Genomic DNA, 16,197 nt, shown 5'->3' on the forward strand with positions numbered 1-16,197 from the left:
CTCATCCTCCCTCTCCCCAATCCTCTCTCTTCCCAATCCTCCTCCCCAACCTCACCCACATTCTCCTCACTTTCTTCCTCCCCTCATCATCATCTCCCCCGTCTCCATCCCCATTCCCCATCCTCTTTCAAATTGAAAGCATTCCACAAGCTCCACCTTCCACCTCGCAACAACATTTTACATTCATTCCCGCCATACCCAGAGCGGTGTAACGGTGAGGGGTGAGGGGTGAGGGGTGTGGTGGTCCATTTCATCCAATCCTCCCTCACGCGGGGCGGTGTAACGGTGAGGAGTGAGGGGTCCGTTTCATCCAATCCTCCCTCACGTGGGGCGGTGTAACGGTGAGGAGTGAGGGTCCGTTTCATCCAATCCTCCCTCACGCGGGGCGGTGTAACGGTGAGGAGTGAGGGGTGAGGGGTCCGTTTCATCCAACCCCCCCTCACGTGGGGCGGTGTAACGGTGAGGAGTGAGGGGTCCGTTTCATCCAACCCCCCCTCACGTGGGGCGGTGTAACGGTGAGGAGTGAGGAGTCCGTTTCATCCAACCCCCCCCCCTCACGCGGGGCGGTGTAACGGTGTGGGAGGATCGGTTTCCTGCGATCGGATACGGGAACGAGCGAAACACGCTGCTGCATCCAGTACGTGACGAAGGACGATCGTGGGGAAGCTCCGGGACGGGGCGAGTCGAACTCGGATTTCTCGACTCATTGAAGAAGAAAGAACGCGGGACAATCGAAGGATTTTTATCAAAAGGTACGAGGTGTGTTGAAGGGAACCGGGCGAATAATCGCGAGAAGCGTTTACATTGAATGGTATTGCTCGGTGCTGTTGGGGTCTTGCACGGTCAAACCACCACGGGTAGGGACACACGGTCACAGAAGCACCACTGGTAGGGGCGCACGGTCACAGAAGCACCACTGGTAGGGACACACGGTCACAGAAGCACCACGGGTAGGGACACACGGTCACAGAAGCACCACTGGTAGGGACACACGGTCACAGAAGCACCACTGGTAGGGGCGCACGGTCACAGAAGCACCACGGGAAGCGACACACGGTCACAGAAGCACCACGGGTAGGGGCACACGGTCACAGAAGCACCACTAGAAGAGACGCACGATCACAGAAGCACCACTGGAAGGGACACACAGTCACAGAAGCACCACAGGAAGGGACACACGGTCACAGAAGCACCACGGGAAGGTGCGCACGGTCACAGAAGCACCACGTGAAGGGGCGCATGGTCACAGAAGCACCACTGTAAGGGAAACACGGTCACAGAAGCGCCACTGGAAGGAATACACGGTCACAGAAGCACCACGGGAAGGTGTGCACGGTCACAGAAGCACCACTGGAAGGTGCACACGGTCATAGAAGCACCACGAGAATGGGCGCACAGTCACAGAAGCACCATGGGAAGGGGCGCACGGTCAAAGCATCGCCTCGCGAAGGAGCGTACTGTCAAAGAAGCACAATAGGAAAGGGAGAATGGTCAACTAAGCACCCTGGGAAAGGGTGCACCATCAAAGCACTACCCAGGGAACAGGAGCTCCGTCAAAGCAGTACCCAGGGAGGGGGGCGCACCGTCAAAGCAGCACCATGAGATGGGCGTACTGATAAATCGGCACCGCAGGAAGGGGCGTACTCTCAAAGCAGCATCTCAGGAAGGGGCATATGGCCACGCAGTGCAACAGAGATGGGTGAACCGTCAAAGCACCACCTCGGGAACAGGCTCACTGACAAAGCACCACTACAGGAAAGGGCCCACTTTCAAAGCACCACCCTGTGAGAGGACACACCATCACAGCACCACCCTGGAAATGCGTGCATTGTCAAAGCACCCCAAACGGAATGGGCATACTCCAAGACAACACCTCAGAAACGGGTGCACTGTTAAAGCACCTCCCCGTGAAGGGGCACACAGTCTAAGTATGACCCCGGGAATGTGAGCACCATCAATATACCACATAGGAAATGAGCACACTGACAAAACAGCACCGTGGGAAGGCTGCACGACAGCACAGCACCCCAGGAAGTGGCACACTGTCAAAACAGCACCTCAGGAAGCAGTGCACGGCCATGCTGCAGCACAGGAAGGGGCACACCATCAAAGCATAAACCTGGGAGCGGGCACCATCAAAGCACTACCCTGGGAATGCATGCATTGTCAAAGCACCCCAAGGAGAATGGACACACTACAAGACAACACCTCAACAACGGGTGCACTGTTAAAACACATCCTCGGGAAGGGGCACACTGTGGAAGTACGACCCCAGGATTGTGAACACCCTCAATATCCTACACGGGCAATGGGCACACCGACAAAGCAGCACCGTGGGAAGGGCGCACCAACAAAGCAGCACCACAGTTATGGCACACCGACAAAGCAGTACTGCACGGATGGCTCACCGATAAAGCAGCACCGCATGAAGGGCGCACGACAACACAGCACCCCAGGAAGTGGCGTATGGTCAAAGCAGCATCTCAGGAAGCAGCACATGGCCAAGCAACAACACGGGAAGGGGCACAACATCGAAGCAGAAAGCAGAGCCTTGGGAAATGGCGCACCATCAAAACTGCATTACTTGAACGAGCGCTACGTCAAAGCCTCACCCCGGAAAGGGATGTTTCATCAAAGCATCACTGGAGGAAGTGACACACCTCAAAGCATCACTGCAGAAAGGGATGTACCATCAGAGAATCACCATTGGAAAGGTGCACTGACAAAGCAGCACCACAAAAGGGGGTACCGCCAAAGCCATACCATGGGAAGGGTGCACCGACAAAGCCATACTGCAGTAAGGGCTCAACGACAAAGCAGCACCGCAGTGAGGGCGCACCGACAAGGCAGCATCTCAGGAAGCAGCACATGGCCATGCAACAACACGAGAAGGGGCACAACATCGAAGCAGAAAGCAGAGCCTTGGGAAATGGCGCACCATCAAAGCTGCATTACTTGAAGGAGCGCTGCATCAAAGCCTCACCCCGGAAAGGGATGCTTCATCAAAGTATCACTGTAGGAAGTGACACACCTCAAAGCATCACTGCAAAAAGGGATGTACCATCAGAGAATCACCACTGGAAAGGTGCACTGACAAAGCAGCACCACAAAAAGGGGTCACTGCCAAAGCCATACCATGGGAAGGGTGCACCGACAAAGATATACTGCAGTAAGGGCTCAACGACAAAGCAGCACCGCAGTGAGGGCGCACTGACAAGGCAGCACCGTGGGAAGGGTTCATTGACAATTCGGCACCACAGGAAGAGGTGTACTATCAAAACAGCATCATAGGAAGGGAAAAACCATCAAATAAGCACCAAATTAAGTACAGTACACCATGTCAAAGAATAACCACAGAAAGGGTCACACCATCAAATCACTCCTTCAAGGGGAACCTTGCCAAAGTAGCACCTGGTGAAGGGGTGCACAGTCAAAGCAGAACCCTGGGAAGAGGTGCACCATCAAATCAGCATGACAGGAAGGGGAGGCCCGTCAAGGCATGCTTTGATGGTGTTCCCCTTCCTGTGGCACTGGATCTGCCTTCTGCTGTGCTGCTACTCTGGTCATGCACCTCCCTCCCTTCCTGCAGTGCTGCTGTACAGTGTCTCCCTCCCTTTTCCCGATGCTTATGCTGACAGAGCTCGGCAGTTGGAACACAGTAAACAGACCCCCACTGCAAGGGGCACAGTCGCACACCTCCACAGGAAGGGGTGCACAGTCGCACACCTCCACAGGAAGGGGAATATGGTCGCACATCTGCATGGGAAGGAGCGCGTGGTCACACACATTCTCACGGGAAGGGGAGCAGGGTCGGCACGGTTGCACGCACCCACACGGGAAGAAAGAAAAAAAACGTTGTTCCATCCCAACTGGTGCAACTACCTGCTATGTTAAGGCGCTGTCACACCTTGACAATTTAGCCAGCATATGCCGACTTATGAAAAATTTGTCTAAAATGCTGGCACACGTCGAATACGTTATGGGTAAGTTTTGATAACATTAAGAGCACGCTGAAAAACACTGCCATACGTCGTAGTACGCTGGCTTTAATCGTTGTACTTTGCGGTTGTCCTCAAATTTTAGCATGCTTGAAATTTTATGACGTATGCCGGCGTATGACTCACACGTTCCGCTACGCTGGCCATAAGTTGGAGGCACGTTACGCGATCGTTGACACACGTTACTTGTAAGTTACTCAGAAGTCGAAACATGTCGAGGTAATGATTAGCGTTCCCGAAACTTATTTATAACCTATGAGTAATGTGTTGTAGGCACGTTACATGATCGTTGCACACACGCTGAGGGACGTTATGCGATTGTTGACACACGTCGAGGCACTTTACTTGTAAGTTACTCATAAGTTGAAACATGTCGAAGTAATGCTTAGCGTACCCAAAACTTATTTCTAACCTATGAGCAACGTGCTTTGAACCTATGTGTAACGTACCTCGAACGCATATTGACGTATGTAGAAGTATTTGATTGACGTCTTCCGGAAGACCACAGAACTTACTGAACGCGTTTCTAATTTACAGCTACGGTATAATGGCGTATTGGCAGCGTTTAAAAAAAAAAACAACAACAATAACTTCCGATATTTCGTCACGTGCCGTTACATCACGTCCGATTGCCTCTTCAGTTTGCTCATGTCTTATTCTTAGTTCCTCCTCTGCAATATTTTCTGTTTGAGGATATTGTCACATCGACGTCGAAACTTAAAAGCAAATGTCCGAATATATTTTAAAATTCGTGATAGATTAAAAAAATAATAATAATAATTAAAACAACAACAACAACAACTTCAGATATTTCGTCACGTGCCTTCACGGAGCCAAGGAGAAAAAAAGAAAATGTGCCTTGACGGAGAAAATAGGTTTCGGGTATGCTAAACATTACCTCGACGTGTTTCGACTTATGAGTAACTTACAAGGAACTTGTGTCGACGTGTGTCAACCATCGGATATCGTGCCTACAACTTATTCCCAGCGTAGCGGAACGTGTGAGCCATATAGCAAGTACGTCGTAAAATTTTCAGCATGCTTGAAATTTCACGACGTACTAAACGTACCACGAAATATGACAGCGTACTTCATCGTTTTTCAGCGTGCTCTTAACGTATACACAACTTACCCATAATGTATTCGACGTGTGCCAGCGTTTTAGACACATTTTTCATAGGTCGGCATATGCTGGCTAAATCGTCAAGGTGTGATTGCGTAGTTGACACTTCCAATTCTCAGGCGGTTATGATTTAAATCGGCGTGCGGCAGGTTTTTAACAGGCTACGCCACGAGTTTGTCGGCGATACGTGCAGCGCGCTATGTCTAAGTTAAACTATCGTTGGGCATAGGTTGTGAACGCTGACAACAGGCTAAGCATTCGTTGGTATAAGTTATCTATAAGACAACGAATCGTTCTGTGCCCGTTACTAATATGTTATGCATACGACCAACACGCTATGAATATGACCAAAGCTTTAAAAAAAAACATCAAAATTTCAGCGTACGCCAACGTTTTACATACATTTTTATACGTTGCTATTGCTGGCTAAATCGTCAAGGTGTGACGGCGCCTTTAGGAAGAATGTCATTCAAATTAGTCAGCGTTTGATTTAAATACTAGCATTGGTACCTAACTGACAACCTATGAACTCTGACAAAACATGTCTTGAAAGTGTAAGGGATTACAATTGATTATGATGAAGATTGTAAATGACCCCATATCTGGGCAACTGTCAGCCCTTGTGTTTGGCTGGTGAGGTCGAGTGCTTCTGCTAACCTATTTTTCATCATTACTATCATGTAAGACCCGTCACTTCATTGATGGGAATACCAGTCTTTGCATAATTGCGATTAAACAGTTGTACTTTCATATGTTTTTCTATTGTTTTGAGAAGTATTACTGTATATAATTTTGTGTGCTCCTTCCATGTCTGTCACACTTTATTCCAAAGTCTTCTTGCTGTCGTAGAACAATAAAAAGGGTATGATTGGAATTGTAACTGCTACATTGAGCTCCAAGTACTGCTAAAAGGTACTCCTATGATTGAACGGACATCGCATTTTCGAACTTTTATATTTGTATTCAAAGTAAATCTATTATTAGCTTTCCAACAGCACCATTGTTATTATTCTATGCCTGCAAGAACCCTTGAGAATAAAGTCTTAGATCCTTAAAATGAAATAAAACCTAACACACGGACAGACACAGCTCCTTTTACTAAGAGAAGAGGTAACAGTTAAACGTCTTTTTTTAAATTAAAAAAGGTGTAACAGCTGAACGTTGTTTTTAATTAAAAAAGGTGTAACAGCTGAACGTTTTTTTTCATTAAAAAAGATGTAACAGCTGAACATTTTTTTAATTAAAAAAGGTGTAACAGCTGAATGTTGTTTTTAATTTAAAAAGGTGTAACAGCTGAACGTTTTTTTCTTTAAAATAGATGTAACAGCTGAACGTTTTTTTTCATTAAAAAAGATGTAACAGCTGAATGTTGTTTTTAATTTAAAAAGGTGTAACAGCTGAACGTTGTTTTTCATTAAAAAAGATGTAACAGCTGAATGTTGTTTTTAATTTAAAAAGGTGTAACAGCTGAACGTTTTTTTTCATTAAAAAAGATGTAACAGCTGAACATTTTTTTAATTAAAAAAGATGTAACAGCTGAATGTTGTTTTTAATTTAAAAAGGTGTAACAGCTGAACGTTTTTTTTCATTAAAATAGATGTAACAGCTGAACGGTTTTTTTTCATTAAAAAAGATGTCGCAGCTGAACGTTTTTTTTCATTAAAAAAGATGTAACAGCTGAACGTTGTTTTTTTTCATTAAAAAAGATGTAACAGCTGAATGTTTTTTTTTTTTTTTAATTAAAATAGGTGTAATAGCTGAACGTTTTTTTAAATTAAAAAAGGTGTAATAGCTGAACGTTTTTTTAAATTAAAAAAGGTGTAATAGCTGAACGTTTTTTTAAATTAAAAAGGTGTAATAGCTGGACGTTTTTAAAAAAATGAAAATAGGTGTAATAGCTGAACGTTTTTTTTTTTAATTAAAAAGGTGTAATAGCTGAACGTTTTTTTTTTTAAATTAAAATAGGTGTAATAGCGGAACGTCTTTTTAAATTAAAAAAGGTGTAATAGCTGAACGTTTTTTTTAAATTAAAAAGGTGTAATAGCTGAACGTTTTTTTTTAAATTAAAATAGGTGTAATAGCTGAACGTTTTTTTAAATTAAAAAGGTGTAATAGCTGAATGTTTTTTTTAAATTAAAAAGGTGTAATAGCTGAACTTTTTTTTTTAATTAAAATAGGTGTAATAGCTGAACGTTTTTTTTTTTAATTAAAAAAGGTACAAGTATGTAGTAAATGTATATTTTTTAATCTTTGAAATATCATGCGGTAAATTGCGTTTTATGTGAGGGACCATGGTGTTTATTTATTACCCTCGCCAACAGAGTGGCAATTGCATTTGGGTCTGTTTGTTTGTCTGTCTCTCTGTTTGTCTGTTTGTCCACACAGAATATGCTTGCGGAGACAGCAAACGCCACGTTGTGGTATCCAGTAGGACATGTTCACTTTTTTCAACAAGTATGTCGAAAGTATGCACAATTAGAATGTGAGTATGTCTATCAAGTATGTACAATTAGAATGTGAGTATGTCTATTAAGTATGCACAATTAGAATGTGAGTATGTCTATTAAGTATGTACAATTAGAATGTGAGTATGTCTATTAAGTATGTACAATTAGAATGTGAGTATGTCTATTAAGTATGTACAATTAGAATGTGAGTATGTCTATTAAGTATGCACAATTAGAATGTGAGTATGTCTATTAAGTATGTACAATTAGAATGTGAGTATGTCTATTAAGTATGTACAATTAGAATGTGAGTATGTCTATTAAGTATGCACAATTAGAATGTGAGTATGTCTATTAAGTATGTACAATTAGAATGTGAGTATGTCTATTAAGTTTGCACAATTAGAATGTGAATATGTCTATTAAGTATGTACAATTAGAATGTGAGTGTGTCTATTAAGTATGTACAATTAGAATGTGAGTATGTCGATTAAGTATGTACAATTAGAATGTCAGTACATCTATAAAATATGTACGATTAGAAAGTGAGTACATCTATAAAGTATGTACAATTAGAATGTGAGTACGTGTATAAAGTATGTACTATATGAATGCGAGTACATCCATAAAATATGTACAATTAGAATGTGAGTACGTCTATAAAGTATGTACAATTAGAATGTGAGTGTCTATAAAGTATGCACAATTAGAATGTGAGTACGTCTATAAAGTATGTACAATTAGAATGTGAATATGTCTATAAAGTATGCACAATTGGAATGTGAGTATGTCTATTAAGTATGTACAATTAGAATGTGAGTGTGTCTATTAAGTATGTACAATTAGAATGTGAGTGTGTCTATTAAGTATGTACAATTAGAATGTGAGTGTGTCTATTAAGTATGTACAATTAGAATGTGAGTGTGTCTATTAAGTATGTACAATTAGAATGTGAGTGTGTCTATTAAGTATGTACAATTAGAATGTGAGTGTGTCTATTAAGTATGTACAATTAGAATGTGAGTGTGTCTATTAAGTATGTACAATTAGAATGTGAGTGTGTCTATTAAGTATGTACAATTAGAATGTGAGTGTGTCTATTAAGTATGTACAATTAGAATGTGAGTATGTCAATTAAGTATGTACAATTAGAATGTGAGTACATCTAAAAAATATGTACAATTACAATGCGAGTATATCTACAAAGTATGTACAATTATAATGTGAGTACGTGTATAAAGTATGTACTTTAAGAATGTGAGTACATCTATAAAATATGTACGATTAGAAAGTGAGTACATCTATAAAATATGTACGATTAGAAAGTGAGTACATCTATAAAATATGTACAATTAGAATGTGAGTACATCTATAAAGTATGTACAATTAGAATGTGAGTACGTGTATAAAGTATGTACTATATGAATGCGAGTACATCCATAAAATATGTACAATTAGAATGAGTATGTCTTTAAAGTATGCACAATTAGAATGTGAGTACATCTATAAAGGATGTACAAATTGAATGTGAGTATGTCTATAAAGTATGTACAATTAGAATGTGAGTATGTCCATAAAGTATCCACAATTAGAATGTGAGTACGTCTATATAGTATGTACAATTAGAATGTGAGTACGTCTATAAAGGATGTACAAATTGAATGTGAGTATATCTATAAAGTATTGTCGTGTCCACTATGGTTAAGACCGACCTGGACGGAAAGCCGAACGGCTCTACTTTGGAGGTGAACACGTGATCCTTGGATATTATAGCAGGCGCGGGATGGGAGGGTGGCAAACGCGTACCAGCCGCATTCAGCCGGACAGAGTACAAGGGTTTATACTCAAATCCACAACGAATAGACAGATGCAAGCAATCTTTAATAAATAGGGGTTTAATGGACACAAATCAAGTTTTTTTTTTTTTTTTTTGTATACCTTGGTCGAGGCTCGTATGAGAGCTAATACACAACTCACAGCAAGGAGGCATGAGACAAGAGGGGCGGGAGTGGAAGGGACAAAACAGTGGGGAACAGACACATTAGGTGAACTGTGGAAGGGAGAGGGATGGGGATGGGACGGGGAACATGGCGAAGAGAAGATGGACATTTCAGGGACTTTCAGGAAGGAAAGCAGGAGAAATGAAGGAAGTGGGCTTGGGTGGATTATCGGGGGTAGAAAAGATCGAGGATTTGGATGGGGGAAGATAAGAGGTGGTGGTGAACAGCTGTTTTGAAAGCCTGGAGGGAAGAATGGGAATGAATAGAGTGAGGAAGTTTATTCCAAAGGCAGGAAAAAAGAGGAATGAAAGAGTGAAGATGAGCAGTGATTCGTGATTTTGGTAGTTTTATCAGAAGGGGGTTGTTGGCGGACCTTGAGCGCCCTGTGGAAATGTGGTGGGGACAAATCGCAGAGAGAGCAGGGGGGGCAAGGCTGGAGAGGAGTCGGTAGAAGACAGAAAGACCACCGACCAACCTGCGGTGATTGAGTGAGAGGCCCAACGACTCAGCTTCATTGCGGGAGATGCCGATGATCCTAAATGCCCTGGTTTCGACAGCGTGAAGCCGAGAAAGGTGGGAGGCAGGAGCACCAGCCCAGAGGGGAGAGCAGTACTCCATCAGGCTACGGACAAAAGCTTTGTAAGTGGTCAGGAGCTCAAGAGGGCCGAGGAAGGACTTAGCACGACGGAGGATTCCCAGTTGGCGACTATTCATAATGGAAATAAATCAAAGCATGAGGTAATGAAACGTGAGGTGATTTACAGCCTAACATCGAGGCGCCTCCACACACAGTTACAAAAACGGACAAGGGGAAAATATAAAACAAAAGAAAAATCCCTCCTTTATTCTGGCACTAAGCTTCGCCCAGAGATAATCCTTTTTGGACCTGGCGTCGTCAAAACCGCAGAGTCACTGGGCAAGAAACCGCACCCGAAAGTAGTGCCAAGTCGCTCTCTGGGTGGGAAACATACGTGAGGTATTCATGTGGCGTATTCAATACCTGGGCTCAGAAACCGCAGTGCAGCTTCTTTTCACGTTCAAACTTGCTGACTGTTCCTCTCTTGCACCAAGTCCGTTCACAACGATCGCCCATCTTCCTCCTCCACCATACGACGAGATGATTTGTGAGGGCCCGGGATAAGGCCACGGGGCGCACTCTTCTTCCCTCCTCAGAAACATACATGCTTCACGACTCAGCCGGACAGTAATGGCTGGCGTCTTGCAATAGCACACGGGAAAATTCGCCTCAGCATGAACACAAGAATCATGCAGCCTTCTTTACCGTGTCGAGGGGTAGCCAGCGAGCTCGATCCTTTTACCTCCACCGCATCCCTCACCCATCTATCTCTCCCCCAAACCTTCTCACGTCCCACCCATCCATCATCCCCCCCCGCCCCCCAGGGGCATGGTTTGCTCGTTGTCATTCCTGGAGGCAGGGTTTTTCGCCTGCTTGGAACGTTCGTCTCGGTTGTTGTTGTTTTAAGGACGTGATTCCTTTTTATTGTCAGTCTTGTAAATGCAAAAACATAGGAAAAGGTCACAAGGGGCAATCACATACTGGGAGAAATTATCCTTCAAACCTAGCTCATTAACACAACACTGTCCCCCATGAGGTGACACGGAACAACTTAAGCTGACAGTTTTCCCTACTTAAATTACATCGAGATGTCTCCTTCTTGTCCACAGACCATGGTATTCTATATAATCCTAACTTTACCAGGAAGTTCCTCCATCTACCCCACAAACATAACAGTATGTACAGTTATAATATGAGTATGTTCATAAAGTATGTATGATTTCGAATGTGAGTATGTCTGTAAAATACATACCATAAAACCACACAAAACATGTCTGGGCGAGGCTATGCAATCTTTGATTGCTGGTTCTAGTTTTATTTTATTTTGTTTTGCTCTTTTTCATTATCTCAACCACTGAAGGTGGATGGAGGTTATGTTTTCACCCCTGTCTGTCTGTTTCTTTGTCTGTTTGTGAACAGGATATCTCAAAAAGTTTGGACCGATTCAGACAAAATTTGGAGGAGAGCTTGGGTGTGTTATATGGACGAACTGATGAGATTTTGGTGAAGATCTGAATCTGGATCCGGATCCGAGAATTTTTTTGATTGATTTTTCACCATTGAGTGATAGGGCGAAAACAATATATAGCATGACGTCTAAAGGAGTTATGCAAGGATTAGGACAAAACTTGTTGGATGAGTTGGTTAGGTGACAAGAACAAGCTGCTTCATTTTTTGTTCAGGTCGAATCCAGATCCGTCCTTTCAGTGGGATACACTACGTAAAATAATCAGCCAGGTGGAGGTATGCACTCCACCGAATGGCTGTTCTAATTACCCTTGCCAAAGGAGAGGGTATTGCATTTCGGTCCGTTTGTTTGTCTGTTTGATTGTTTGTCTGTTTGTCTGTCTGTTTGTCCGCACAGAATTTTTGTGTTTTTCTCCGCAATTGCTTGTCGGATTGAGACTAAATTTTTACAATCGGTGCGACTACTCATGAAGAATGTTTTCATGACAATTATGATTTCATAGGTCACGTGGTGTGGCAGCCATATTGGAAAAACGAAAAAACTTTGGACCTCTGTATCTCTGAAACCCCACCAAGGAAAAAAATGAAACTTGGCAGATAGCAAGTACTCCTCATGGGGAATGAGTTTCATTTTTATGATGTCATAGGTGCCCTCGTTATGACATCATCATTGCATATGTAGAATGCCACATATAATCAGTATGAAAATTTTTGAGGGTCATCTAAGGATAAAATGGTCCACAAAAAAGTAATTAATTATGCCATCGGTCACGTGATTCGGCAGCCATGTTGTTTTAACAAAAAAACCTTCAAAAATCTTCTTCTTTGAAGTGGCTGAACAAATTGAGGCGAAACTTTACACAAGTGACCGCCTTTTCAGGAGGAACAAAAGGTTCACACATATGATATCATAGGTCACATGGTTGGCAGCCATATTGGATTTATCCGAAAACCTATAAAAATACACCACTCAAAAGAAGTCCTGGTGAGGGTCTGCAATCTCTGATTGCTCTTTTACTCGCTTTTTTTTGTTTTGATATATATTTTTTTTTTATTGTAATATTCGCTATACCAATCTGGCGAACTAATTCATAATTACAGTTTAGTGTGGGTGGATTATTGGACTATATGAGATTAAGTTAAACGTTCTTTCATTCGTAACGAGCTAACAGCTCGGCTCTTGCAAATGCTACATGGCACAAGTGTAATCAGGGATGGATTAAGGGTGTATTGGCTCCAGGCGGTCACCCAACCATGAGCCCTCCTACTCCCCTTCTCATCCTGCAGTAATAGACATCAGTGAGCCAAGTCACACTGCATTATGCTAAGTATTCATCAGTTCAAAGTCAGGTCAGGTCTAGATCTCAGCATATGTTCTTATTACTCCACCGTGTATTTGAAGCGAAAAATGGGGTTTAGGAATTGGTTCACTTTGTCTGCCTGGCAGTTTATGATCGAGGAGCCACTTTATTTCAATTGAATCTTACATTGTGAACACCATAGAACATGAATCAGAACATGCATTGGAACACAAACCTGCAGTTTCGCAGTACTCTTTAGCTCTGAATTTGGCAAATTGTACGGAATCTTATCTCAATTGTGCATGCACACGGAGAGTCAAGGTAATTTTGTTTTAGTCTGCCTGCCTGTCTGGCAGTCAAACAAAGTTGAAAATAATTCCAAACCGGAAACGTACTGTTTTTAAGTACATCATAAAGGACATAAACAGGCACGAATAATTAATTTAACGTGTCAAATAAGGTGGTACAAAAGACACCGTGTCAAGGATGGTAAACTTCCAGAAAAAAAACATAATTCTGCAGCCTTTAAAACCTTTAAAAAAAAATTTTTTCGATTGAAATCTAAATTTTAACATTGGAGAGCATAAATTTCCTTCTTGGCACTTTCAAAAACCTTCAGTTTACTCGTACTTGGACAAAATGTTACGCCATCTCGACCAATCATATTTGCCGCTTGCACTCTCAGCATTGGGGAATATTGGGATTCAGACAAAATGGCGGCTTGTCGGAAATATAGATCATGCTCAGAAATGCAAAGCAAGGGTTTAAAAGACCCTTCCCATGTCTATTTCTCAAGACTGCACGGGTTAAGGTTTTCTATGAACTCTCGAATTAACCTCCGCCATCGAAGATGGATGGAGGTTACTGTTTTCACCCCTTTCTGTTTGTTTGTTTGTTTGTTTGTGAACAGTATTATGGAAAAACTCCTCGACGGATTTCGACGAAACTTGGTGGGGGGGGGGGGTTAGGTCTGGTCCAAGGATCATGCCATTAGATTTTGGACTTGGTCCAAAATCCAATATGGCCGCTATGGCAGCCAATTTGAAAAAATATTTGAATTTTTTTTTTTTTTTGCATTTCTACATGTTTTAAGTGATTTCCACCCCCGCCCCAAAAAAAAAATTTAGAGAAAAAAGCAACTTTTTTTTCAACAAAATTTCGATTTCTTTTTTTTTTTTAATTTCTGCATGTTTTAAGTGATTTCCAACCCCCCCCCCCAAAAAAAATTGTTAGAAAAAAAAATTTGCAACTTTTTTTTCAACAAAATTTCGATTTCTTTTTTTTTGCATTTCCACATGTTATAACTGATTTCCAACAAAAAACATGCCAAAATTATAATTGCGGCTGATTTTGGAACTTCAGGTGGATATACCCACGTAAAATCAATTTCTATCTCAAGGAATCTAGTTATGACGAATGAATTGAGTATGTAAAAGTTAAAAGTAAAAGGGAAAGTTGCAAACTATAACTCTGTGAGCACTGTTGACATCAAATTGAATGAATAGGATATCAGGTTCACTTGAGTGACCTCGCAGTATTGGCGGCGGAGGTTTTGCACTCTACTGAGTGATCCCCCTCTAGTTGATACTATGATGATACTCATTTAATATTTAATTATGTTCTCAAAAAACCACAAGAAACCCTGTATAATAAACAACAACACTTTGTTACATTTTGTTTCATGAAAAATTGTTACATTTTCAAACGAAAACGACAATGACAACATTTTAGTAGAAGACAGGGTAATTTAATGGAAGACCATCATCTGTCATTTTCGTTCTTCGGTGCAGGCAGTTTCTCATCCACAGAAACGACTACACGTATGACATTGCATCAGTCTTTTGCGAGATTGTTTTTTTAGCTAAACTCATCAATGATTTTTGAGAGGTCAAAGCTCATGATCGAAAGACTGTTCAGTCGATCTTGTCCCATTTGGTTCCTGACACCATCCTTCATGTGTTTTAGTTTCTAGAAGGACAACTCACCCTCACCACTGCGATTTGATACCATCATCGACAGATACATCCAAAGAACTATTTCAATGTTAGGAAATGGTTGGGTGAGGGTTTGTGTATCAAGGAATTGATACATTCTCAGTTCTGCTCACTTACTTTGTTTGTGTGAGGTTTGACGCATTGGTGAAGATACCAGTGAGGTAGAAAACTTGATAAATTCACTTTCAATCATAGGTTACAGATCATTGGGATGGGAGTGGGCAAGATTTGCTGCGGTTTGCTTGATCTCATGAGTTGAGAGAGAGGCTAGCTTGGACAGGAATCCAAAGTTCTTGTTGATTAACTTCTATGCTTCAAGATGGTGTTTCAGGGCACTGACCAGCTGATCAATGATGACAAGGAACACCTCAGTCTGGAATTTCTCCTTGGGTGACAGCAGAGTCTTCTGCATCTCCAACATCAATGTGGTGGTTTCGCATCAGGAAGCTCCTCTGGGATGAATTGTACTCCTTATGGCCACATAGTTTAATTAATGAACTAACCCACCAACAAGTCAATCTGCCCCTGCCTGGGCCCCCTTTTGGGCTTGGGCCCTAGGCAACCGCCCCATCCGTCATTGAGTGTAACGTACTACAATTGATTACGATTAAGATCATAAATGACCCCAAGTCTGGGCAGCACTTGACCCTTATGTTTGGCAGGTCAGGTTTAGTGCTTTATGGAAATCTCACAAGTGTTTTCAAGACCAGTGGCAAATATATGAACAGCTGTTGGATTGACCACTGAACTGTCATATTCTGTGTCAGTTGAATACTTGGAACTTGGAAGTACATACTGTGACAATTGCCATTCAGCCCCTCTTGCCCTGCTTAGAATTCCGATGTTGCTTCACGTCATCCATAGTGGACTATTGATTCAGAACAAGTCTTGCCTCTCCCATGCAGCTGCAGACTGAATTTAATGATCTGTCTGCATTTACAAAGTACATAATTGCTAAACATCTTGGTGAACACCATAGAATATTCAGACAAGTGGACAGTTTTGTGTATTGCCCTGTCCTGCCATGCCGTGTGTACATTTCTATCCCACTCTCCACTCCCCCTCTCCCCCCACCACTTCCTCTTCCTCCACCTCGTTTACCCTGCCCTTCCTTACAGTGCTGGCGAGCTCTCGCGCCTTGCTCAGCCAACGTGGCTCTTTGAACAAGTAAGGAAATGTATGCTACGAGGAGATAACAATGCGAACGCCATGGGGGTTTTGAACTTGATCATTGTGGAAGATGAATAGCTGATGTACGTTCTGGCCGGCAACGGTTTTTCAAATATTAAC

At 42.4% G+C, this 16,197-nt stretch overlaps 1 protein-coding gene across 6 annotated transcripts in view; it reads left to right on the forward strand.

The window, feature by feature from the left end:
- Nucleotides 1-234: 234 nt before the first annotated feature.
- The window catches only part of LOC147011158 (paxillin-like), a 91,899-nt gene continuing 75,936 nt past the window's right edge, over nucleotides 235-16,197 (forward strand). Inside the window, exons 1-2 of one of the 6 annotated variants that reach the window (XM_085860006.1) lie at nucleotides 235-752; nucleotides 7,507-7,603. The gene's annotated coding sequence lies outside the window, so the exon portion shown is untranslated. Of the gene's footprint in view, nucleotides 760-7,506; nucleotides 7,604-15,996; nucleotides 16,075-16,197 lie in introns of those variants that run through there. The other 5 variants (XM_085860005.1, XM_085860004.1, XM_085860009.1 and 2 more) reach the window with 5 other exon arrangements.

Source organism: Eptatretus burgeri, chromosome 16 (genome assembly GCF_056783735.1).
Source record: "Eptatretus burgeri isolate ZD-2024b chromosome 16, Ebu_testis_v1, whole genome shotgun sequence".
Taxonomy (NCBI): domain Eukaryota; kingdom Metazoa; phylum Chordata; class Myxini; order Myxiniformes; family Myxinidae; genus Eptatretus; species Eptatretus burgeri.